Raw genomic sequence first — 25,669 nt, forward strand, 5'->3', positions numbered from 1 at the left:
AGTGTTTCACAACTTTCCTGCCTGGGCTGGCAAAAATAAAAAGCACCACCAAGTATGGTGCTAATGATAATAATAGCTCTAATAACCTTGGGTTATTATTATAATAATTTATAATAATAACCCAAGGTTATTAGAGCTACCCAGGGCTTCATTCAGGAAGTTCTTGAGGGCCTGGCCAAGGACCTAGTAAATCTAGCTCTGTTTCACCATCTACAGATTCCCAAACCTTCTTTCCCATGTTACCACCTACTTCCTACTTCCCCAACCTGTTTGTGCTTTCCTGCTATTTTTTTTTTCATTTTTCTCCTTGTTACTCACACATGGTATAAGGTTGAACACAGACATTTATTTGTAAAATCACTCCTAGGGCTCCATGCACACATCAATGAAACCCAGGGGGAACCAGACAGATGGCATTGTTCTGGCTACAAATCCAGTCAACAGAAATACAGAAATGTCCTTTCCGCTGGAGGACACGGATGCACCGACATGTCCGGTGAGGAGGCAATTTGGTCTGACTTCTGTGAGGAAGTGGTAGGAGCCTCCTTTCCATTGGTTTGCATCCCACAAATATCCACTGCAGGCCTCCGCGGTCCTCCACCCGCCAGCGGGAGGGTGGCAATGTCAGATGCCCGGACCTTCTCACATGCCCATCCTTATGCTCTGAATGATCTGAAAGATAGCTGAAAGGGGAAACCAAAACAGACAGCTCAGACACCAGACAGCATGCTGTCAGAGACTCAACCCACCCCTGCCCTCAGCTTCTGCTGACCCTGGTCTCTTCACAGTCTGCTCACAGCTGATTAGGTATTTCCTAACAAGGAGTTAAGTTAACAAGGGGTCAGTGAACTTCTTTCAAAGGCAGCCTGGCTCTGTCTGCTGATGGATGCCTTAGGGATTTAGGGCTAAGGCCTGCTAATTCCACCAGGAGTTAAGGCCAGAAATCCCTCAGGGTAGAGAGGATGGCAGAGGCTCCTGTCCCCAGACATGTTCTGTGGCTGCTGGGTAACAGGGGCATGTGGGCTTTTGTGCAGAAACTGCACTCATTAAGCAGGTCAGTGGATCTACATGTTCAAAATGGCCATGACCTGTAAAATAAGCGGCTCTGTGCAGAAAGGAAGGCCAGGTGCTCGCAGCAGCGCAGGAAGCTGGGCCTCTGGCTATCTGAGGAACGCAGCATGCAGAACACAAAGACATAATCTGTGTCTTTTGGCTGCCTAAGAATCTCTGAAATAGACTATCTCTTATTCCAGAGCAATAGTGATTTATTCAGGGCTCAGTCTCTATGAGTTGGGCTGGAATAAGGGATAGCCTGAAGACCACAGAGGACTTCTGCATCCCTGACTCACTTGGAAGGAGCTGCTTAAATATGCTTCTACCCTAGTTCTAGCCATTAGACTTCAAATGTATCCCAGGAGAGAAAACTACCAATTCCTTTTTACACCTTCCCATGTAATCTGGTTGTCAATGTGGACAATGATGATAAGAGTGGCTACAATATAAATGAATAATTTTTATGATGCTTTATTTTTATTTTTTGAAAGGAGCCTTGGTATTATGTAATCATGTTTAAAAACAGAGTAAACCCCTGAGCTGTCAGAGATCTGACCCTAGAAGATATCTAGGAACACAGCTTCCTAAGGTGACCGCAGCAAAGCTAAGCTCTTCAGAACCCTCAGAAAACAAGTCCTTTGCCATTTCATCATCTAACATTAGTGGCCACCTATAGGTTATATACCTATTATCTAAAATGCTTGAGACCAGAAGTATGTAAGATTTACAATTTTATTTTGGATTTTGGGATTTCTTACACATGTAAGAAATTATTTTGGAGATGGAAAACAAGTCAATACAAAATTTATGATTGATTACCTATGGTTCATGCCTATAATCCTAGATACTCAGGAGGCTGAGATCTGGAGGATTATAGTGTGAGGTCAACCTGGTCAGAAAAATTCACTGGACTCCATCTCCAAAAATTACCAACAAAAAGCCAGGCTGGAGGTGTGGCTCAACTGGCTAAAATAGCAACGAGGCTGAGCAAGCATGAGCCCTAGTACGACCAACTTTTAAAATATCTATTTATGTTTTATATACACCACATACATATAGGCTTACAGTACATGTATAAATATTTTAAATCATCTTTACATAAATCAAAACTTCATGGTATTGAATTTTCTACACATTGCATTATGTCATCACTTAAACTGCTTTAGATTTCAGAGCATTTCAGATTTTAGATTTCTGAATTAGGGGTGTTCAACATGTGCCAGGAGCTGTGCATTGAGAATACAAAAGGAAATAACCCAGAGGGCCCTGGGAATCATTCTTGGATAGTTCATAGCCACTTCCTTTCCCAAATGAAAGATATTAACCATAATCATTTGGTATTAGGTCTTTTCATAAGTATTTGGTCCCTATATCATAATGAGAAAGAATACTTAATAATGCTCACTGTGATAGTTATAGAAGACAGACAGTGTGAAATAATGAAACAGCTTCGGGTTGCTCTGTTTCTGGACCTCCATTTCCTTTTCTTGTTTCTCTCTCTCTCTCTCTCTCTCTCTCTCTCTCTCTCTCTCTCTCTCTCTCTCTCTCTCTTTCTTTCTTTCTTTCTTTCTTTCTTTCTTTCTTTCTTTCTTTCTTTCTTTCTTTCTTTCTGTCACCTTATTCTTATTTCTGCTCACATCTCTATTACCATGCCCATTTGCATCAGGCTGTCTTCTGTTATTTTGTTGCTATATGGGTGGGGAACTTTTTTTCTACCAAGAGCTATTAGGATATTCATAAACAGCATTAAAAAATGACTAATACAGGTAGATGTATACACTTGTCCCATGGGCAGCCAATGAGAAGCATGAATATCTGTTCTAGCATGTACCAAATGATTTTGTGGCCCATATCAGGGCTGGACATTCCCCACCCTTGTGAGACTAAGCTTAAACAACAACAATAACAAAGTAGAATTAAAATTGAAATCTACCAACTCTACTCAACTTGGAAAGAACTCTCAGTAGATTAAGTGAAGGAGTTAGTTTAACAATTTAGGACATTTGGCTAATCTTGAGTTCTTGAGAGAGTCTTGACAGAGAAGACAGTATCCTACTAAAACATAAACTTCTAGAAATACTTGATGCTTCTTTCCTCACTAACAAGATAACAAGAATTAAAGATTACATAAATATTTTGTATTCTGGCTCAACAGGAATACTAGGAGGCAACTGGACATGCAACAACATTTGGAAAAAAAGTATGTCATGCTTTAGGCTCTGTTCTTGGGACTGGGGAATTGTCTTAATCTTGACAAAACAAGGTGAATTTATACAGAGTGGAAATGAGGGTGAGATGGAGCGGGATTGTATCACAACCACTGAATGGCTGTGTGACTACACACTTCACTTATTGTCTTGAAGGCTTTTCCTTCTTCTGCGACATGAAGATCATCATATTTGCAACAATCATAGGGATTAAAGATATATGTGACATGGCATAAAAAGGCTCCTCACACCATCAAGATGTCATGCCCCTCACCACTACAGATTCAGTATCCTTATCCAAAGTGCTTGGCCATGGAAGAATATCAGATTTCAAAAATTCATGAATATTTGCATATAATAAAAAGATCTTGGGAATGGAACCCATATCAAAACACAAAATTCATTTGTTTCATATACACCTTACACACACAAGCCTGAAGGTAATTTTTATACATCATTTTTACTGCACCTGCATTGTGACTATGACCTTCTTATCATACAAGCGCAACTGTTCAATTTTCCACTTGTAGTACTATATTGGCACTCAAAAAGTTTGGGATTTTGTAGCATTTCTTTCTTCTTTTTTCTTTCTCTCTTTTTTCTTTGTCAGTTGTGAGATCTCAACACAGGACCTAGGTGCAGTCCTTGAGCTTTTGTGACTTTGAGTCACAGCACCACTTCTAGCTTTCTGGTGGTTAATTAGAGATAAGTGTCTCATGGACTTTCCTGCCAAGGCTGGCTTCAAACCACAGTCCTCGGGTCTCAGCCTGCTGAATAGCTAGGATTACAGGCGTGAGCCACTGGCACCTGGCTTTGTTTGTTTGTTTGTTTTAGTACCAGGGCTTTAAACTCTGGGTCTTGTGCTCTGGGCAAGTGCACTACAACTTAGGCCAATATCTCTATCCATTTTTGCTTTGTTTTTCAGGTAAGATCTTGAGCTTTTTGCCCAGACCTGCCTTGAATTGTGCTCCTCCTACTTACCTCCTCTGAGTAGCAAAAATGACAAGTATGAGCCACCATACATGCTCCTGTTTTAGAGCATTTTAGATTTCAGATTAGAAGTAGCCAACCTACATTATGATTAATACAATGACTACTGCTTATCTATGTTTGATCATGAAAAATCAGTACTTACATATTATCTGCCACCCTAAAACGTATGTACTTTGAGAAATTATTGCATTTGGGCCCTGCATTTTCTGTTTATAAAATGGGACATTTAAGTAACTTGAAGAATCCGAAGAACTAAATACAACAATATATATAAAAGATCTGTCCCTGACAAGTGCTCAAGAATGTTACTTTTCTCCCTTAATCATATCTTTAGACAAAAAAAAATCATTAGGATATTGGTCAATTAATTTAGTGAATTCATGACTTAGCTGTCCTAGGTAGTGGTTTATCACTCAATTCTCTTTACAGAACTACTACAGATCTCTCTAAATCATCTTAGACAAGCCAGGTGCTAGTGGCTCATGTCTATAGTCCTAGCTACTAGCAAGGCTAAGATCTGAGGAGCATGGTTTGAAGCCAGCCGGGGAAGACAAATCTGATAGACTTATCTCTACCTCACCAGCAAAAAGCCAGAAGTGGAACAGTGGTTCAAGTGGCAGAGTGCCAGTCTTGAGTGAAACAGCCAAGGGGAATGTGAGGCTCTAAGTTCTCTCGCCCCAGTAAAAGCACCAAAACAAAATAAAAAAACAGACAAAATTTGCATGCCTCCAAGTAGTAAGACCTTCCTTAAAACAACTTGTCTATTTCTTGGAGTTTGCTTTAAAAATAAAAGGACATTTCTGATCTTAATTGAATCTGTGAATTAACTTGCAAAAAATCCAGTAGTTTTGTTTTAATAGGTATGGAGATAGCCCTTTAAAACAAACCCTCTTAGAGAAATTACTTCGATTAGAGTCTATTTTAAGCTCACATCTCAGAAACCGGAGATACTGATGTGTTTATTATTCCTTTTCCAGTTGTATCCATGTCTTTTAAGAAGTCTTCCACATTTTATACCAATTATGTTAATTGTAATTCTGTGTGCTTGCCAATACTGACCTGCAGAGTAACCCTGGCCTTCTAAATGCTGACTGGAAGGCAGGGAACAGGAAGGGAGCCAACTGGAGTTCAAAGAGAAAGGAAGCAGGGAGTCTACACCCTGACAAGTTAATAACCTAACAGTGGGTGAACAAAGCTGAGAAAACAGCCAAGCAGGCTGCAGGAGAGGGGCAGAGAAACAAGCAAGGCAGGGGAGAGAAAAGATGCCAAGAAAGGGAGGGACGGCACGCATTCCAGACCAGAGACCAAGTCTTGTGCAGGTCACTCACAGAGGCTGAGAAAAGTCTCTGTAAAATCTAGGTGTTGGTGGCTCATACCTGTAATCCTATCTGAGATCTGAGGATCATGATTCAAAACTAGCCTGGGCAAGAAAGTCCATGAGACTCTTATCTCTAATTAACCACCTGTCTGGTGGTTAGAGCTATGCCTCAAAATGGTAGAGTGATAGCCTTGAGCACAAAAGCTCAGGGACAGTGGCTAGCCCCTGAGTTCAAGCCCCACCACTAAGAAAAAAAAAGTCTCTGTGAAAAGTAGGAAGTACAAGAATGAACACGCTTCAAACTTCGTACCCACCTGTCTGCATTTAGGATCCTGGCCCTTGGGGACCCTAGATGATCATAGCTGTGGGTTCCTCAGCTTCTCTCATCTAACTGTGTGTGTGTGTGTGTGTGTGTGTGTGTGTGTGTGTGTGTGTGTGTGTGTGTGTGTGTGTGTGTGTGTGAAAATACCATACAGAGGGGTTACAATTATATGAGCAAGGTAATGAGTACATTTCTTATCAAGCATTGTTGCCTCCTCCTTTGTTTCCCCTTCCCACTCCTTCTCATCTCCCTTCCCCTCCTCCCCCCATTCTTACCCCTCCTTCTCCCCCAAGCACCAAAGTTGTAAAGTCTGTTTTTCAACATAATGCCTTGTACAACTCATTGTTGCAATAGGTCTGCCTGTATCCCTATTTAAGCAATTTGTTTTTTCCCTTCCCCTCCACAAGTTATACCAACATCAAATACAGTAAAAACAGGGGTTATACCGTGGGGGAGTCTCATCTAACTCTTAAGTCCCTAGGCTAGAGCATGCTCAACTCAGACAAACAAGAACAGTGTGCCTGATTCCACATCTTCCTGGTCCCCAGCCCACATGGTCCACTTCCTTTCCTTCTATTCCTGCCTCAATTGTCATTATCCTAGCTTCTCCCCTCACTTCGTAAGAAGCATCTTTTGCTGAAGTCATAAAAGACCTTGTGTCACTGCATGTAACAAGTGTTCCTTGGCCTTCTTCTTCTTCTTCTTCTTTTTTTTTTTTTTTGGGTCCGGTCATGGGGCCTGAACTCTGGGCCTGGGCGCTGTCCCTCAGCTCTTCAGCTCAAGGCTAGCGCTCTATCACTTGAGCCACAGTGCCACTTCTGGCTTTTTTCTTTTTGCTTATGTGGTGCTGAGGAATCAAACCCAGGGCCTCATGCATGCAAGGCAAGCGCTCTACCACTGAGCCACCTTCCCAGCCCTTCCTTGGCCTTCTTTTGCCTCACTACCCTCTTTCCACCACTGGACACTAACATTGCCTCTGGGATGCCCCAGCCTCCTAGTTTCTAGTGTTCTTTTCTTTAGGTCTTTCTTCTAAGCTTCTTTTATGGGATCATCTTCCTCTTCCTAAACCATTAGACTTGGGCACTAATATCAAACCATGAGCATCACTGGCTTTCTTCTCTTCATTACATTTTCTCCTAAGGCAACTCATCCTGACCCACAGTGTCAGTGGCATCTAGCTGTTGACGACTCACAAATGTGTACCCCAGCCCTTACTTCTCCTCTAAGCTCCAGATGCCCATCTTGTACCACCTAACTGTTATCTTCATTTGAGTGGCTCTAAAATACTTCAAACTCATTAGGACCGTCTCGTGGTCTCTACCCACTGCCAAAACTGGTGGTGTTATCTTCCATTCTACATGTGAACTCAAAATACTAGGGTCATCCCTCACACCTCCAATTAATGGCCAGGATGCATGGATTTCTCCTAAAAATATTAGATGTATGTGCCCTTCTTTTGATTTCCTCCCACCCACCACCCAAGTCCAGGCCACATCATCTTTTTCTACACACTGCTATGATCTCCAGCTGATCCACTCCTGTTGTTCAATCCTTTCTCTACACTATTACAGAATTATTGTTTATTTTTAAGAAGCAAAGAACATAGTGTCACTCCTATGTACTCCTGAAGCTTAGTACTGCCCAATTCTTTTTTTTGGGGGGGGTCCGGTCGTAGGGCCTAGAACTCTGAGCCTGGGCGCTGTCCCTCAGCTCTTCAGCTCAAGGCAAGCGCTCTACCACTGAGCCACCTTCCCAGCCCCAGTACTGCCCAATTCTTCATGGTCTACAGATTCTGGCTCCTATCTACCCATCCAGATTCACCTGCTGCTCTCATCCCCCGTGTGGTACCCCCTCATAGCTTCCAAAAGCTCCCTGGTCTTTCACAGAGCTTAAAACAGTCCATTATTTCTGTCCTGAAATACTTTTCCCTGTCCCATAACCTTGTTTCCTTCATAACATGTATATATATATATATTTTTTTTTTTTCAGAGAAAGCTTCTTTGACCCATTGGAACAGAGGTTCTCAAACTTGAGTGTGTATCAAAATCTCCTGGAGATGTTTTAAAACATCTGGGCTATACCCCCCAAATATCTAATTCAGTGGGTCTGGGGTAGGGACATATTGAGACTATTTCTAACAAGCTTATGGGGGTGTTGAGGCTGCTGGTCTAAGGACACACTTTGAGAACCACTTGCCCAAGAGTTGATCAGCCCTTATATGCTTTCATAGACTCATTTGGCTCTTCTTTAAAGAATTTTACATAGTTTAGGATAATTACTAGATTAAATCATCTTTCTTTCTGAATTCCAGGTTAAGTAGATACCATGTACAATGTAGATCCACTGCAAAGAGTACAAAGATAAATACATTTATAAAACCTCCACTGAAATCCTAGCTATTTAGGAAGCTGAGATCGGAGGATCACAGCTTGAAGCCAGTCAGGAAAATCTGTGAGATTCTTATCTTGAATTAGCCATCAAAAAGCCAAAAGTGGAGCTGTAGCTCAAGTGGTAGAGTTCCAGCAAGTGAAAAAGTTAATGGACAGCACCTAGGCCCTAAGTTCAAGTCCCAGTAATGGCATACGTGCCACACACACACACACACACACACACACACACACACACACACACACACACACACACACACACACGGAAGAAAGAAAAGAAGGAAGGAAAGAAAGGAACAAAGAACCCCTAAAACCTTACATTACTACTTTGCAAACCAAAAAAGATCAAATAGCTACCTTTGGATCCCAAAGTCCCAAGATCTGAGTCCTTGGAGAAGCCAAGACACCACATACCATAAAATACCAATGGCTTTGGATCATGTCATGCTGACCCTGAGGACTAACTCTTCCTGGCTACAAAAGAGTTCCAGAGAGACACCGGGAAGACTCGAGTGGTTCCCATAGGAAACTGTCAGAAAGGGAGACTTGTCAGATTCATAACCAATTTTTATTGAAAACAAATACTTGATGAAGAGTAATCAAGGCAGTTGCTGAGAAGAGAGATTAAGACGGACCAATGGAATATCCTTTAGGATAATAAGATAACTCTAGAAATCAAACTGTATTTTTCATTGGGAAAAATAAAAGATGAAAGTCTTGGTTTCAAAAAAAAAGTATAGGCCCTGCAAGATAAGCAGATATATTAGGAGACAAGACAGTGGAAAGGCAGCTCCTTTCTGCTGAGAAAGAAAACAGAAAGCAAGATAACATTCTCTGGTAGCTTCTCCAAAGATGGAGAAGAAGGAATAAAGAGAGATTCAAGAAATAGAAAAGGGCAAGAAGGCAATGCTAAAAAGCAGATATTATTAGAAAAGAATGTGATGCCTTCTAGCTACATTAAAAAAAGCAGAAAAATGTTCCCCAGAAAAGAGACCCTATGCAATCTCAGATACTCCTCCAGGACACCGGGTAGAGCGGCACTTAACAACAGAGGCCAACGGTCACCTTGAGAAAACTGATAGCTGGTGAGATGTCTCTTTCAGGCTGTCCGACTCAGATCCTGAGGAAGGAACTCCAGAGCAGAAGAATGGTTTCTATCCTTCTTCTAGGGCCATCCACTTCCTCATATACCTCATTTGCTGGTTTTCAGGGTGACTTCCTCTGGAGTCACAGTTTCCAGAGAGTTCTGTCAGTCTTCTGCTCAGCCTGCAAACATGGCAGATTGAAGTCTGTCCTAGAGCAAGTGTCCAGGAAAGAGAGAGAGGATCAGGGGCACTAGTGGCCCAATCAGGAAGCAGCTTGTGGCCAGGATAATGTTCCCTCCATCTGGGAACAGGCCTTGGTTTAACTAGACAACAGGAATTTCTGGAAAACACATTTTACTAGCAGAGGAAAATAGGGGATGTTTTAACAAGGGTTTTAACATAGTCATATGCTAAAGGGTTGAAATTAGTGGAAAATTTTTACTCCATAGTATTCTTATGGAAATAGTAAGAGAAGGAATGTGAACTAATAAAAAGCAGATGAGTGTTAGAGTCTCAAAGAACTAGGTTTGGTTACTAGTTCTCTCACATTTTAGCTATAGGATATTGGCTGATTTCCTCCATACACCTCAGTTTGATTAGCTAGAAAAAGAGCCTAATAAATAGCTTCTTCTGGAGATTGAGTGACTAGAAGAGAAAAATGTACATGTAAGATCTGGTGTTACAATATATTAGTCCTCAAGAAATGGTAGCCAAGGCTAGGTGCCAGCGGCTTACACTTAAAATCCTACCTACTTAGGAGGCAACGATCTGAGGATTGCAGCTCAGAGCCAGCCTAGGAAGGAAAGTCATGAGAGTCTCATCTTCAACTACACACCGAAAAGTCAGAAGTAGAGTTGTGGCTCAAGTAGTAGAGCATTAGCCAAAGGAGAATGTGAAGCAATGAGTTCAAGCCCAGATACTGGCACAAAGAAACACAAAAATAAGAAATGGTAGTGAAAACAGTATGCATCAATGGGCTAGTTTATAGTTCTTTCTGACAGCAGACAAGGTGTGGTTGTCCCTGCAGAGATGGCATCCCTACATCCCTGGTCCTTTGGCTTATAACTCCACTCTAGCTGTCCAGGTGCAGCTAGTCTGGGCCACGCAGACTAACATTGCCAATCTATGCTCTCCTCTCAAGTTATCTTGCTATCACAAAGCAAAACCATCAAAATATGTCAACTTCTTTTCCCTTCCCTGAAATCAGTCAGAATTTTTGTTAGAACCTTGTCAGGGGGTTAGAGAATAAGAAGGTGGTGTGAGAAAGGACCAGACATACCCTTACAATAACAGTAAATATTTATAAAACTGATCAAGCCAGGTATTGGTGGCGCATGCCTGTAATCCTAACTACTCAGGAGGCTAAGATCTGAGGATCTATGTTTGAAGTCAGCCCAGATGGAACAGTCTATGAGTCTAATTAACCACCAGAAAAGCTGAAGTGGAGCTGTGGCTCAAGTGGCAGAGCACTAGCCCATAAAAACACTAAGGGATAGCATTCTGGACCTGGGTTCAAACCCCAGTAACAGCACAAAAATAAAAAAATTAAAAATTAAAAAAAAACTCTGACCATGACTCAAGTAAGCTTTTTATATGTGAAATGTTAGTCCTCAGAATTAGTAGCCCAGAGGATCCTGGGAGTACTGAAAAAGTCTTACCTTCTTTTAAGAATGGCAGAACCAAGATTCAGTATGGGCATAAGTCGTTTAAACCAAGCTATATAGCCAAGAAGTAGGCAGAACCACGTATAAGCCTAAAGTCTCATCCTAGAGTTGGACCTCCTAGCAACCATGCTAACTCCCTCCTGTGACATATGGATATGCTCATTTGGTAGTTTTCAACCAACATGCTCTAAGATACAGTCCTCCCTTCAATCTTGTATTCTAGAAGATTTTATAGCACTGCCAATGGCTCACAAAACAAAACGTCTTAGTTGTTGGGAGAGGTCCTATTCTGACTTTCCAAACTAAGTCTCAAAGACATACCACCACTAAACTGGTGACCACATGGGGGCCACACTGGGAGTGAGGACCAGAAGACCATAACAAGAGCAGTCCTTTGGCTTTCTGTGTGTGCCTAGAACATCCAAGACTCACAGTCTTTTCACTCTTCCACTTCATCTTGAATCTGTGGGTGTGGCCCTTGTAGAAATGAAGAAGGGGATGGGTGGGTGGACCTGGACCATCTCACTCAAGAGGTTCAGGCCCTGACAAAGAGAACATGAGGGAATGATTTCTTCACATCTATTCTAAAAGGTTGTAATGAACAAGGACCTGCTTATATGTTATCTCTCTCCAATCCCAGTCGTCCCAGGCAGTGTCTCTGGGGAGTCCAAAAGAAAAGTAAAATCTGTTAACTGACAAACAAATGCATTATCCCTTCCCAGAAACATGGGTTGAGGGGATGGATAGCGCCAAATAAACCTATCAGACTCTGTGCTCCAAGGCCCTAACTCTGTAGTGACAGGTATTTGCTGGCACTCTCTTTTGTAGATGGAGAATCAAAATATCCAGCAATACAGGATATCCACAATCACAAACACACACAATCCTCCCACCCACAAACATATACAAACACACCCCTGCAAACACAGAAACCAACATGTAAAAACACAGAAAATCACAAACACACAAACACACACAGGAGCCTACACAACTCCAACTACAACAGCTGTTCTCTCATTTATTGCTCTCTAAGATTTGAACCGAGTTCTTCAGCTTTAAGAAGAAAAAAGACAAATAAAGGCCGAAAGGCTGAAAACTACTCAGGTTTTCTGGTCTCAACTTTTTTTTCTTTCTGATTATTAAAGTAACCTGATTGTTGACAAATTTATATAGCATGGAAAATTATAAAGAAAACAAGTCACTAGTTAACCTTATCTCCCTAGAGGCCTGCTCTTGCTGGGGAGGCTTAAGAATAGACACTGAGACTTTGGAGCCATTTAGATTCTCATAATCTCTAATTAGGAAATGAATATCAGGATTTGCCAGAGAGGAGATGTAAAATTGAAATTAGGAATACATGGGGGAAAAATAGCCCAGGGGAACTGGGGCAAGGTTGGCATTTCCAAAGTTCCTGCAGAGAACTGGAGGATGATGGGAATTAAATGGTGGCTCTGTTGATCCCAGATGAAGCCTTAATTGAGGCTTATGAACAAAGAAACATTGAACCAGACTGCAAGGAGCTGCTGCAAAGAAAGTGTCACAGATTGCTGCTGTACAGTGTTAATGTACAGGTCACAGCACAGGCTCTGAAGAGGTGAAGAATGCCATGAGTCCAACAGAAGCACACATATGCAGATACTGACTCTAAACAGTCAAACTGTCAGCATAATGTATTAAGGAAAGGACCTACTGTGACCAAGACCAATAGGCATTCTAATCACAGGGAACTGAAAGCACTGAAGACAGTTGGTCTGGGAATACCGTGGCCAGGGATAGCTAAGATGAAAATGTGCCCTTTTGACAATACCACTCTCATGACAGACATTACTAATCAACTGATGACTATTTTCTCATTGAGCCTAGGTGTGACTCAAGAATCCTTCTCAATAAGGTTCTTAAAAAAGAAAGAAAAAAAGAAAGAAAGAAAGGAAGGAAGGAAGGAAAAGAAAGAAAGAAAGAAAGAAAGAAAGAAAGAAAGAAAGAAAGAAGAAAGAAAGAAAGAAAGAAAGAAAGAAAGAAAGAAAGAAAGAAGAAAGAAAGAAAGAAAGAAAGAAAAAGAGCTGAAGATGTAAGAAAGAGAGGGGGGATGTAAACAATCCAGGAGTTAGAGTTCTGGCATAAACAGCCGTGACAACTATCATTAATGGTCAGAAAAGAGCATCAAGTCTGCACAAGCCTTGGGAAGCTAGCAGCTGGTATATCTGTGTGACAGTATCTTTGCAGTGAACACTCTCAGACAGACATTCCAGGTCATGCTTGTCTTTGCGTCTCAAGATAAAAACAAGCACTCTTTAAGAAGCTATCAAACAGTTCTCCAAAGAGGTAGGTTTTGAAACCTGGTTCAAAGAGAGCCAGGGTGAGCTGCTTATCTGGAAAGAGGCTCCAGTGTCTGAACAAATGGAAGATAACACTCTTACAAAAAAAGAGGAGAGGAAAAAAGGGCAATCTTCTAAGGGGCCTTAAATTCCTTGGACTTCAACGTGAATCTGAAACTCAGTGGATTAAGTAGAGACAAATTCAGCCACTTCAACAGGCTCAAGCCAACCCAAATCCCAGGGTGAGTAAACATTCAATTGAGAAAAAGGTTTTAAATTTCATATACAGATATGTAATATGCACACAGATACACACATATGGTTATTAAGTTCAACAAAATTGACCAAAGCAAAATATGGGACTGAATTGTCCTAGTTGGACAATTGCCATGTCTCACAAGAAGGCACTGTCCCCAGCTCAGAAGGCTGAAATCTGGAGGATCACACTTTGAGGGAAGCTCAGAGGAAAGGTTTACTAGACCCCATTTTAACCAATTAAAAGAAGAGTGTATGCTTGTCATACACTCTGGGCAAAAAAACGAGACCTTGTATGAAAATAACCAAACCAAAAATAGAGGTGTGGTACAAGCAGTAAAGCATCTTCCTAGCAAGTGCAAAACCCTGAGATAATAACCCCTGTACTGCCATACACACAAAAAACATTGTTTCCATTGTTTTATATCATAAGGGCAACTATACTAAAAAGCTCTATACTAGGGTTGCTTCATGTACTTTCAGTCTTTAACTTAAAGTACAAACTTCTCCTCTGACTTTGGTCTGCATGCCTGTACTTCTACCTAGGGAAGCATCAGTGGTATTATCTCTGAAAACTCATCCTTGGGGTGAAGAAAGCCACAGCTTTCTGCTAGATTAGGAATATCAGTGCTGGCTCTATCAAGGAAATCCCAGCCTGGGAGGATGAAAGGCAAATGGAAATCTAAACATCCAGGGCATTGCACTGTTTTTCTCATGAGGACTCAGAGGTGGGAGTGAGGTGAATGCAGCTTATGAGCTTTGTTATAGGCCAGTATTTAGTACTTAGGTCCTTACAACTGCCTTTGGAGGATTTCTTATCTCTATTTTCCTTTTTACCCTTTTTTCTCTTTCTTCCTTCCTTCCTTCCTCCTTCCTTCCTTCCTTCCTTCCTTCCTTCCTTCCTTCCTTCCTTCCTTCCTTCCTTCCTCCCTTCCTTCCTCCCTTCCTTCTTTCCTCTTTCATTTTCTTTCTCTCCTTTCCTCACTCTTTCCCTCTTTCCTTCCTCCCTCTTTCTTTCCCTTTCTTCCTTTCTCTCTCTTTCAAGTCCCTCTCTCATTAAGGAAAAGTCTCCTCATACTGCTCAGGCTGACCTTGAACTAGGGACCCTCTTGCTTTCAAGTACTAGGACTATACAAATGTGCCATCACACCCAGCTCTTATCATTAATATTATATTCAAATACACAAGCAGGCTTCAACTTCACATGTTCTTTTATATGTACAATGCTTCTTAATTGGAGTTACCCTTCTCACTATCCCACCCAACCTATCTCTTCTCCATCTGTCCCTCTCAATTACCCAGTCCCATTTTCACATATGTCTGTTGTGCTGCACAACAATGTCCATTGAGTATTGTAACTGTATTGATAAGAAAATCAACAGACTTGGAATGCCTGTGGGGCATTCAGCCAGCCTTCAAGTTCTAGGCTTTGAACCCACATCTAGCAGATTCTAACCTATCTTCCCCCCTGGGGCTAATTATCCCATTGCTGTTAATTGTCAGTGTCCAGAGAAGTCCCTTGCCTAATAGACCTCTTGCAATCATGGATACTGGAGGTTTACATAGTTTCAGGATTTATCTTCCCTCTCGAAGGATAATCATTAGAGATTAAAGCCCAGTATTCTACCAAGAACAGGCTTGGCCGGATGAGATCCTAGAATAGCCAAGGGAACCCTCAAGGGGTCTGATGCTCTCTCTGGTGTCTCAGCCAGGGGATGGTGGTCCCTGGGCACATGTTTGTGCCAGGGTCTCAGAGTACCTTCCTGCACTCCATTAAAAGGCATGTACAGAGAATAAAGAAGGCCCCAAGAAAATGGCTGAAAAGTAAGGATTGAGACAGGGCAGTGGCTGTGACGTCCATGGTAAAGGAGTCCTTAGCCTGTTTGCAGATTTCTTCACCTGCTTTTCTTCCTAAACTAGAATAGAGATGACCAATAAGAGATAATAATAATACTAATGTTTAAATGCCAACTTCTTACTAGCCCTAATCTCTCCCAGACTATGGATAGAAAACCGGATAAAATTTGCATTTCTTTTTTTTTTTTTTACTGTGAAAATACTGTACAGAGGGGTTACAATTACATGGGCAAGATAATGAGTACATTTCTTATCAAGCATTGTAGCCTCCTCCTTTGTTTCCCCTTCCCATCCCTTCCCATCCTCCTCCAACCCCACCACCCAATCCTTCCCGCTCCCTCCCCCCACCAAAGTTGTAAAGTTCGTTTTCGACATAACGACTTGTACATGTCATTGTTGCAATGGGTCCACTTGTATCCCTATTTAAACGATTTGTTTTTGCCCTTCCCTTCCACAAATTATACCGACATCAAATACAGTGAAAGCAGGGGTTATACTGTGGGGAAGGGGCATACAAAGCAACAAAGAAATAATCTTATAAATGTGTTAGAAATAATCGCATGAAAGAAAAAAATTTGAGTACGTATCTTAGGGCTCAAAATGTGCATTTCTTACTTCTTGCATGTACCCTAGGAACACTGGCAGTACTTCCTCCACCAATCATCAATGAGGAAAGTGTGTTCAAAGAGTGAGGTAATGAAAGCAATGAGACTTGCAAGATCCAGATCGATGATCAGCATCTATCTTCATTCACACAGGAAGATGTCCCCTTCTCCCTTCATGTGTGAATGAGAAGATACAAAACCAACCCCACAGGCTCAGACAAGGCAATAGGACCTGTAAGGTGTCACCATAACTTGGTGGCTGGAACTTGAGCCTCACATTGGGTTATATCAAACTCAAAGAAGAAAGCCAATGCAAAGAGACAGAAAGGAGAGACAGTCTGCGGAGACTTGGAGATCCTACAAAAGCTCCAGTGCAGTTTGTATGAGCTGAGCCAGCTAGAACAGGGTTCTGTGCCCGAATGCACCCTGCAGATGGCCAGACAGGCATGGGGGCGGGGAGGTCTTTCCTATTTTGGATCACAGAACTGGAACAAAGGCAGGATACCACAGTGATGGAGGCTTCTAGTATCCTAATGCCTGTAGGAAGGCTGGCTACCTAAAGCAGAGCATCTGATACATGGGTTAGACTTGAGGAAATCACATTCTTTCCAAGTAGAAAATGATAGGCAGGAACTTGGGGCCTGTGACCCTAAAATGGGAGAAGCTCAAAGAGAGGGGCTCAGCAAAGCAAAATGAACCCTGACCAATCCTGAGAGGTGGCGACAGGCACAGATCTAAAGGAGCTTTTATGTTTTTCATGACATGTTCTGTTTAGAGGAGGACATGTGTAAAGATAGAAGGAAGGGCACAGTACCAAGGACAAATCAAGAAGAGTGACATATTTCTGTGGGAACAGCATCCAACTTGAGCCAAGATTTGTAAGAGAAAAAATAAAGTGTTGGGCTGAGAAGGTGGCTCAGTGGTAGAGCGCTTGCCTTGCATGCATGGGGCCCTGGGTTTGATTCCTCAGCACCACATAAGCAGAAAAAAAAGCCGGAAGTGGTGCTATGGCTCAAGTGGTAGAGTGTTAGCCTTGAGCTGAAGAGCTGAGGGACAGCGCCCAGGCCGAGAGTTCAGGCCCCACAACCGGACCTCCCCCCCACCCCCAAAAGTGCTAAAGTTGGCAAAAAAAAAAAAGGTGGAGTGGATGATTTGTAGCTATGATGAAAAGCGATAAGGCCCATTGCTCAGGAATTATGATGGTGGAGAAGATACTGTAGGTAAAGTAACTTAGCGCTTGTTTATGCTTCGTCTCTCTGTAGAAGGAAAAGGGTCTTCTAGTTACAAAGGTTTAAACACACACCATTAAAAGGGCAGTGGTGGAGTGAGGGTGTAGCTCCATTGCACAGTGCTTTCTTATCATGTACAAGGACCTGTGTTCAATCCCCAGCACCGCAGGGGAAGAACAAAACAAAACAAAAATAGCCGTGGATTGTAAGGGAGAAGGGTGGGGTACAGTAAGTTGTGAAGCCAAATTTCCAAGTCCTGTAGGCTCACATCCCAGGGGCCTGGACAAACCTATGAATAAGATAACAGAGCCAGCAGAGTCAACATACTTTATCTCTGAGAAACTATTGAAGATGTGGAAGGTTCTAGAAAACAGTTGCTTGTGAGTGTCCTAACTTACCTAACAGGAAAAGATACATAGGTTTGGCAAAATTTTAGTCATATGATTTAGAGTTACTCTAAGTCCTTGGAAAAGGAAAAGGTGCTGTTTTGAGAAATACACGATTGAGAAAAAGAAGCCAGACCTGAAGATTATTTTAGTTTTTCCCCTGGGCAGTTGGAAGAGGCTACTTACAGTTACTATGTATCTTGAGGACAACAAAGAATTAAACATTAGTCCTGCATATTTAGACACTGGACAATGGAGCAGTGATTACACAGTTCAAGGATTTCTGGACAGTGTTACAGTTCCGTGCTTACTGGGCTGTCTGCAGCTTCTGCACCTATGTCACATCCTGTCCCCTTCTGTAGCATCACCTTCCTCACCCGCTTTGTCTAGCTGTTTATTTCCAGACTCTGCTTGAACAGCACCTCCCACAGGAAGCTGTCCCTTCAGCCTTGCAACATGGAAGTCCTCTGTCCATGCTGGGTGAGTGTTAGGTGTCTCTGTGGTCACCACCCCTGTGCTCTCTCCCAGGGGTGAACCCCTGAAGTCCCTACCTCCTTGCAAGCTCCTGAAGGGGTTTAGATTCCAAAGCCCAGCACAGTGCCACATACACAATGCATTCTCAAGTGGTGATTGTTGGATGAATTTAGTTTTCAGGGTCAAAGTTAACCTGAAGGGAATTGTCTCATTGGGGTGTTCCATGAGGTTCTCTAAACCTAGACCTTTTTTCAGTGACTTGGAGGTATAATATACTTTTAGAGATTATAAAGTTGGAGCAGAAGGAGAATTAGATAAAAGGCTCAAGGTTCAAGATCTAACAGCCTACAGATTCATCATGAAGATCTAGAAATATAGATAATTTTTATGTAGATTGATTTTCTTGATTTTTCTGTGATGTGCTAAAACAACAGGTTTGTTTGCTATTTTTGTTTTGGGTTACGAATCTAAGACATATCATCAATCACAGATAAATATATAAGTACTGATGGAAATGATGACATTAATATGCTATATTCCTTGAAATTGTATACCGTGCTTTGAACTATGCATCATTAATGAAGGACAATATGCTGAATATACTGTGTATTATCATTGACCATTCTGTATAGTATAATGTAATATCAATAAAACATTTATTACAGATATTTGTCTATGTCTCCAAAGTTGATGGATACTTTGTTGAAAGACAACTGAAAACTGACAATAAAATTTTGACAGAAATGATCATGATATTAGGTCTCAAAAAAGTTAACTAGGTAACTATAGTATAGAGAATATCTGGCTCCATCCTTCTATCCATCCATCTATCATATGTGCTAAATATTGTATGAGGAGTTACTTATTTAGTGGGAAACTAACACTGCTTTCCTTAAACATTCTTGTGGAAGGAAATGGATATTAAGTGAAATGATGTCCAATGCTACCTAGATCCATGCACATATGATGGGCCAGGGAGCTCCCTAGGATATGGAAGTATTCAAGCTTGCAGGTAATGTCCATGAAGAACAGCTGGATGTTAAGTGTGACAGTTAAAAGTAACTTCAAATGCAAATGATACTAGTAGAAACTGAATAATTAAATCAAGTGTGGTGACAGTCCTATTGCCTCTGTGGTGGTCAGACCAATTTTAGACTTCCTTCCAAAGCTGCCAAAGCTGTATTTTAAGACAATCATTGAGCATATCCAGAAGAAGAATATAGAAACCACACGTTAGGAGGCAAGGCTGAATGAAGATTCACCTGAAGATGTTCAGAAGAGAATAGGAATAATCTTGTTTGTTTTTGAAACAGGGTCTTGCTTGTAGCTCAGGCTGGCCTGCACCTGATGATCCTCCTGACTCAACCTCCAGAGTGATGAGATTACAGACATGTACCACCCTGCTTGGTCGGGAATGGGCTTTTTGAAGAAGTGAGCACCTCATCTCAGAAGCATTCAAAGACTGAGAGAACATCTGTTAAGCATTGTGAAGAAAAGATTGCTATTCCGTTTCCCTCAAGGAAAGAGTAGATCTTCATTTCTTTGAGTGGATGAATGATCAAGTACTGCAGATTGCTCTTTCCTCCTAGGAGTTTCTATGTTCTTGGAAAAGCCATATCTTGAGGATGAGAGGAACTGGTCTGTTATTAGTATTGGGCTTCTCTTGTCTTTGAGGTAGGAGGGTGTCTGGGTGTGAGGCACAATCCCTAGTGGACTTCCTATCTTTGGAACTCTAAGCAACTCACAAGAATTGAACTGCTCCTAACTAACAGCATTTAATTAGGAACAACTGCATGGTACTTTTGTTCATGGTGTGTGTGCGTGTGTGTGTGTGTTTATATATGTGCAAGTACAATTCTATCAACTTGTAACTACTTCACAGTGTCAGGTGGCCCATAATTTATGATTCAAGGTCACAGGCTCAATCCTACCTACAAGGTCTATAGAATATTCTAGAAAAATGTCTCCCTTACTTTCTCAGGCAGACAGGTGTTTCATTTTCTCTTCTAAGGGCCCTTTTCAGATGATGTCTAACCAGAATGAGTTACCTGAACTCTATAGTGTATATACTCCATTTAAGTAAATTACTTGTTGTAATCATTTTATGATTTTGATAGTGTATCAGTTCTGTCTTTGTTTTCATTTTTAATAGAATATACACAAAGTCCATTAAGATTAAGGCTAAGGCAGCTGTTTACTTAAATCTAAGATCAGCATTTTTTATTAGCGAATAAAAATAGTATTTCAATGACTGTGGAGAACATGAGATATAAATTCAGTGAAATACCATACCTGAGCCACAGACAACAAAAACAAACAGGGCCAACAGCCATGGTCCTACAGGGTATTTCTCTTCTTGAGGCCTCTAGAAGGTAATAAACAAAAAGAGAAATCAGATTCATGGATTCATTATTGTAGACTGCTAGGTACTGTGTCATGTGCCAGAGATACTACCGGGAATAAAACAGACTCAATCTCAACTCTCATTGGGCATGTATAAAGTCAATTTTAAAGTTCTGGGATAAGTTAAAAAAATTAATTCACTAAGAATTTTATTAACACTGTGCAACTCAATGAACCTAGTCATCTTAAAATATTCTAGGGGCAAATAGCATATAAATACATACATTTACAGGGATTTCAGAGACAAAATTATATTGGTAATAACTGTGTCTTTCTGTTGAAGGTTTATTCTATGTTAGGTAGTCTATTAGGGAGGCTACATCTATTATCTCTAGCATGCACAACTAATGCCAACCAAGTATTACTGTTTTCATTTTGTAGTTGAGAAACTGAGATCTACAGTTTGTTAACTTGAGCAGAAGCTGGCATGTGATTTACACCCAGCCTTAACGTTTTCAACTACTGGATTCATCATTCATGGTTATACCCGTGTATTCCCAGCAGACCCAGAAAACACAGGAAATTTCTCTCCTTTATGTGACAGGGTCTTGCTATGTAGCCCAGGCTAGCTTTGAACTCGAGATCCTCCCTCCTCTGACTCTTGGGTGCAGGGACTGTGGCTCAGCCAACACAGGCATTTTCCTAAACACTTTTATATACCAAAAGTTGGAAGAGTCAGTGCAGTAGAAGCCTTCAGGAGCACAGAGGCACCCAGCAACTTAGGCCTTACTGAAGCCTGTGCTTGGAGAAGTCTCAGCACTCCCTGGTAAGCAGAAGGGCATGACCACATCTTCAAGAATGTTCCCTCCCTCCCCTAACCCCCTCACCCCCCCACCCCCTCCCCGTGCCTCCTGCTCTTCTCAAACCAAGAGCAAAGGGCATAGGAATGGTCCCCACAACACCTTTATTTTTATATTTTGGTGTCCTGGAAATGAAATCAACCAATGCAAAAAACCAGACTTTCTGAAGAGGCATTAGAAGAAGCAGTGATTTGTCATATAAAAAGGGAGAAGAGCTGGCTCTTGATTGTAATCCTACCTACTCAGGAGGCTGGAATCTGAGGATTGATTCAAAGCCAGCCCAGGGAAGGAAAGTCTATGAGACTCTCATCTCCAGTTAACCACTAGAAAGTTGGAAGTAGAGCTATGGCTCAAAATGGTAGAGCATTAGCTTTGAGCAAAAGAGCTCAGGGACAGAGCCCAGGCCCTGAGTTCAAGCCCCATTACTGAGAGAAATAAAAGAAAATTAAAAAAAAAAAAAAGAAAAGCAAGAGGTTGGGAATGTGGCTTAGTGGTAGAGTGCTTGCCTAGCATGCAAGCACTAGGTTCAATTCCTTGGTACCACATACACAACAATTAAATAAATATTTTTTTAAAAAAAGGAAAAGCAAAGAACTTACTAATTACTTCCTCATTAGCTTGAGCAAACAAGAGGCTACATTTATATAAAATAGACAAATACACAGAGTGTATTTGTTGAGCAGATATTGTAACAAATATTTCCTTGTGGTAGAACTCAGAAAAAGGACAGATACTACATTTCTATCAGGTGTAAAGCCTGGCTGGAAACAAAGCAGAAAATAAATGCATTTTATTATGTTTTTGAGTATGGATAAGCGTACAGTTACTTTAAACATAATGCTTTAGCTCAAGCAGAGCAAGTCTGGGTTTAGGTGGGGCATTTTATTAATACGTCCTAATTGGTGATGGGTTGAGTTATTCCTATAGTTCCCTTTTTAGAGTGGTGAAGACTGAAGTGTCAGTGGAGGCCTACTATGACTAAGGATCAGAGGCTCTCATTCTCCATTCTCCCTTAATTTCATACTGGACCTGCCACTGCAGGGAATACAAGTGTTGCTCTGGACCAGTCTTCAATAATTACATATGATAACGCTGTGATGCTTTGCACTCAGATAGTCAAGCTAAGATCAGGTAAATAATAGAGATTTGAAATAAAGTTACCTGAATATAGTATGATATTTACTCCTTCAACCCTCTTCTACAACCTTTCTAACAATTGGTCACATTGGTCACCATTGCTGGGTCATCAATTCTGCCACTATTGTTCCAGTAATGAAACATAAAAATTTATTTTAGCTCTATTGCCAGCAAAGCCATTGAGTGACTTCAGGAGTCTAAGTGATCATCATTGCTCTGGTAACCATGACAACTGGAGTCTTTTTTTTTCTCATTTGTAGAAAAACACAAATACCATCATGTAGAGATTGGAGTATATAACAACAATAACAAAAATCCCAAAACTAGTTGGTGACATTCTTCAGTGAATCAATGTTATTTTGGTACTTTCAGAGCTCACAAACATCAAAATACCAATATATCTCCTTCTGAGAGTTTTAGGTTATTATTTTTTAGTAGCATCTCACTGTGAGAAGTCACATAAACCAAATTGTATTGCTGGGAAAGGTTGGAAAACAGTAGCTATTCTGTAAATAATCAGGTTCCAGAATATGAGGGTATGGTTTTGCCTGGGATAAGATATAAGCAGGATAACTCCTATCATTGCAATTTAATTCCTCCTCTCACTTAGGAGGGATTACTATAAGCTCAAAATGTTTATCGCATTTCTCTGTTTCTTATTAATTTATTCTCTCAGAGAAAACAAATACCTATGTACCCCAAGCCCATGAGCTAATAATGAAATAGGGAAGCATCTGCATACAATTACAGAAGTTTATTTCTGAACAGTTAGCCTAAATTTTCTGTTGAAATCTGTATATGTGTTCTCATTTACTGAGTTTCATCCTGAATAAGTGTTTTGTTTGCCTTTTTTCAAGTTACTTCCATCAAAGGATAACCATGTTTGACTTGTAATTGGGAAAATGAGATTTAGGATTTATAGTTTCTTTTTTGAAGAATTTTATTTTTCTTTATAGATGCTGACCCATTTTCAATAAAGTTAACCAAAAGTCCCGTCCAACCAATTGAAAATAAACATGTCTCATGGCTTGGTTTAGAAACCTTTCATTACAAATTTAGTTGGGCCACTTAACGATCATCATAGGCGCCAGGCACTTTTGGAGGGCCTATCCGATGCTGTATCAGAACCTATCTAATGTACTCCTACCTCACATTAAACATAACTTAATGTAGTTCTGAGAGTTGAGTCAAGTTGAATTGCAAATGACTAGTTACATTTGCTAGATATTTAAATAGTGTTTTCCCAGTCTTCACATTTTCTCTTCTTATTTTGGAACTGATAATTTTGTGTGTATGTGTTTTGGGTCTCAAACATTTTTCTAGTGATCTTGAAAAGATAGAGGTAGCAGATGTTGAGTCTTCAGAGCCTAATGGATAAAAGAGCCCTGCAAATTAAGTGTTCTTGTATTATTGCTAATCTTCAGGAATATTAAATCCTATGTGACTTAACACCAATTAGAATTGCTTTGAAATGTGAATTTTTTTGCTAAAGGAAATGAATAGCGGAAATAGAGATCTACCTGAAAAAAAACACAAATGGTTCAGGTTTAATAACGCATCGGTCCTTAGCTGCCCTAGTCACCACTAAATAATTGAATTCCTAAAATGATAAAAAAAAAATTATTTAAGCCTGGAACTTAAAATGAAGGTTTCTCTGCCACAGTGCTGCTTGGTTTTGTGGAAATTCCCGAGTGATGATTGCATATCCAGCTTTTGGCTTAGTTAATCAAACCCACATACATTTTTTTTTTTTTTTGGCTAAAATCAATGGCCTCATCGAGTCTACAAGTGTTTCCAGACAAACCCCAAGTTTCAGCTGGACTTCTATTGAATAAGGTAATAGATCTAGGAGCCTTTGCTTGTAAGACTGGGAAACCAGCTCAACCCAACCATCCAACTTATGCCACTGTAGGTCCAAAGTCACAGACCTGGCATTTTCTGTTGAAAACAATCTGCTTGACTAATAGAAAGGTCTGTGCCCAAGGGCATACATCTGACTTAAAATTGCAGTTGAAAAGCTTTAATCTACAGTTGGGGGGGGCATAGAATATAGGGTGAAGGATAATAATGTTGCACTTAAACTGGAGCCCAGCAGTAGCAGGGGAGATCGCAGGAAAAGGGCAAAAGGAGGATGAGGGAAATGTGGGTCAGAATCTCGTTTCCCACTTTGAGCTCTTTCAAACACAGGGAGACCATGACGCAGTGACTGGAGTGGGAGAGAGAGCGCAGAGAGGCAGGCTAAGAGCTAGAGATATTAAATGGACTCATCCATCCATCCATCCATCCATCCATCCATCCATCCATCCATCCAAAACGTGCTAGCACCTTCGTTTCCAGGCCCAGTATTCATGCAGTTGGCTTAACTGTACCCAAATGATGTGGCTTTCTGACTTTCCCAAGGACACGGGAGGCTGCTCCGTGGCCCTCAGATAGTCTAGGCAGCCACTCCCAGAGGGGCTACGATCAACCCCACCATCCTGGCCCATGAGGAGGGCAGAGCTGTCTGCCCTCCCCGCTCTCCCTCCCCCCACCCCCTCCCCAGCCCACCTGGATTCTACGCGTCCCCAGAGCCCCGGTACCCAATTGCTGGAGGCCTGGCCGGGGGGGCCCGCCGCCCGCCAGCCCGGCCCGGCCCGGCCCCGCCCCGCCCCGCCCCGCCCCGCCGGGTCCTGCCCCGCTCGGCCCCGCCGGCGCCGCCCTCGTTCTTACCAGGGTTTTGGCTACGTTGCCCCTCTGGGTGATGTTTTTGCTGTGCTTCTCGTTAGCCATCCGGATCCGCTGTTTGGCCACCATGGCTTAGGCGCTTGGAGATGCGCTCGGCTCGCACCTGCAAGGATGCCCCGATTAGTCCCCGCCACGGATGGAGCGCGTCCCCCCGGCCCCCCGCCAGGTCTCCCGCGGCCCTGAGCCCGGGCGCTGCAGGTGGCAAGGGCGGCGGAGCCCAGCGCACCCCGCTCCCCCGAGCCCCCGCCAGCCGGCTTCAGAGAGAGGCCAGCGCCCGGACGGAAGTAATCTCTCATCTCAGGAAACTCTCTCCGACTTCCTTGCCATCCTTCCGGTCCCCCCCAGCTACCTACCCAGCGCGGCCCACCCAGGCAGGCGGCTGGGGCCAGGGCCCCTGCCTTGTCGCTGTCCAATGGCCGAACGCTGCGGGGCCCAGGGTTCTGGCGGCCGCAGCG

The 25,669-nt window shown here is 41.9% G+C and overlaps 1 long non-coding RNA gene across 2 annotated transcripts; it reads right to left on the reverse strand.

The window, feature by feature from the left end:
* Positions 1 to 326: 326 nt before the first annotated feature.
* On the reverse strand, positions 327 to 25,669 carry LOC138831332 (uncharacterized). 2 transcript variants are annotated; one of them, XR_011373246.1, is made up of 4 exons: positions 25,568 to 25,669; positions 25,200 to 25,317; positions 20,443 to 20,515; positions 327 to 683 (listed from the first exon to the last, which is right to left on the reverse strand). It is a non-coding gene; the product is annotated as an uncharacterized lncRNA (long non-coding RNA). The 2 variants fall into 2 exon arrangements; XR_011373245.1 differs by lacking the exon at positions 25,568 to 25,669 and having other exon boundaries at positions 25,200 to 25,370.

Source organism: Dipodomys merriami, unplaced genomic scaffold, assembly GCF_024711535.1.
Source record: "Dipodomys merriami isolate MVZ:Mamm:240054 unplaced genomic scaffold, mDipMer1.0.p SCAF_192, whole genome shotgun sequence".
NCBI classification, from domain to species: domain Eukaryota; kingdom Metazoa; phylum Chordata; class Mammalia; order Rodentia; family Heteromyidae; genus Dipodomys; species Dipodomys merriami.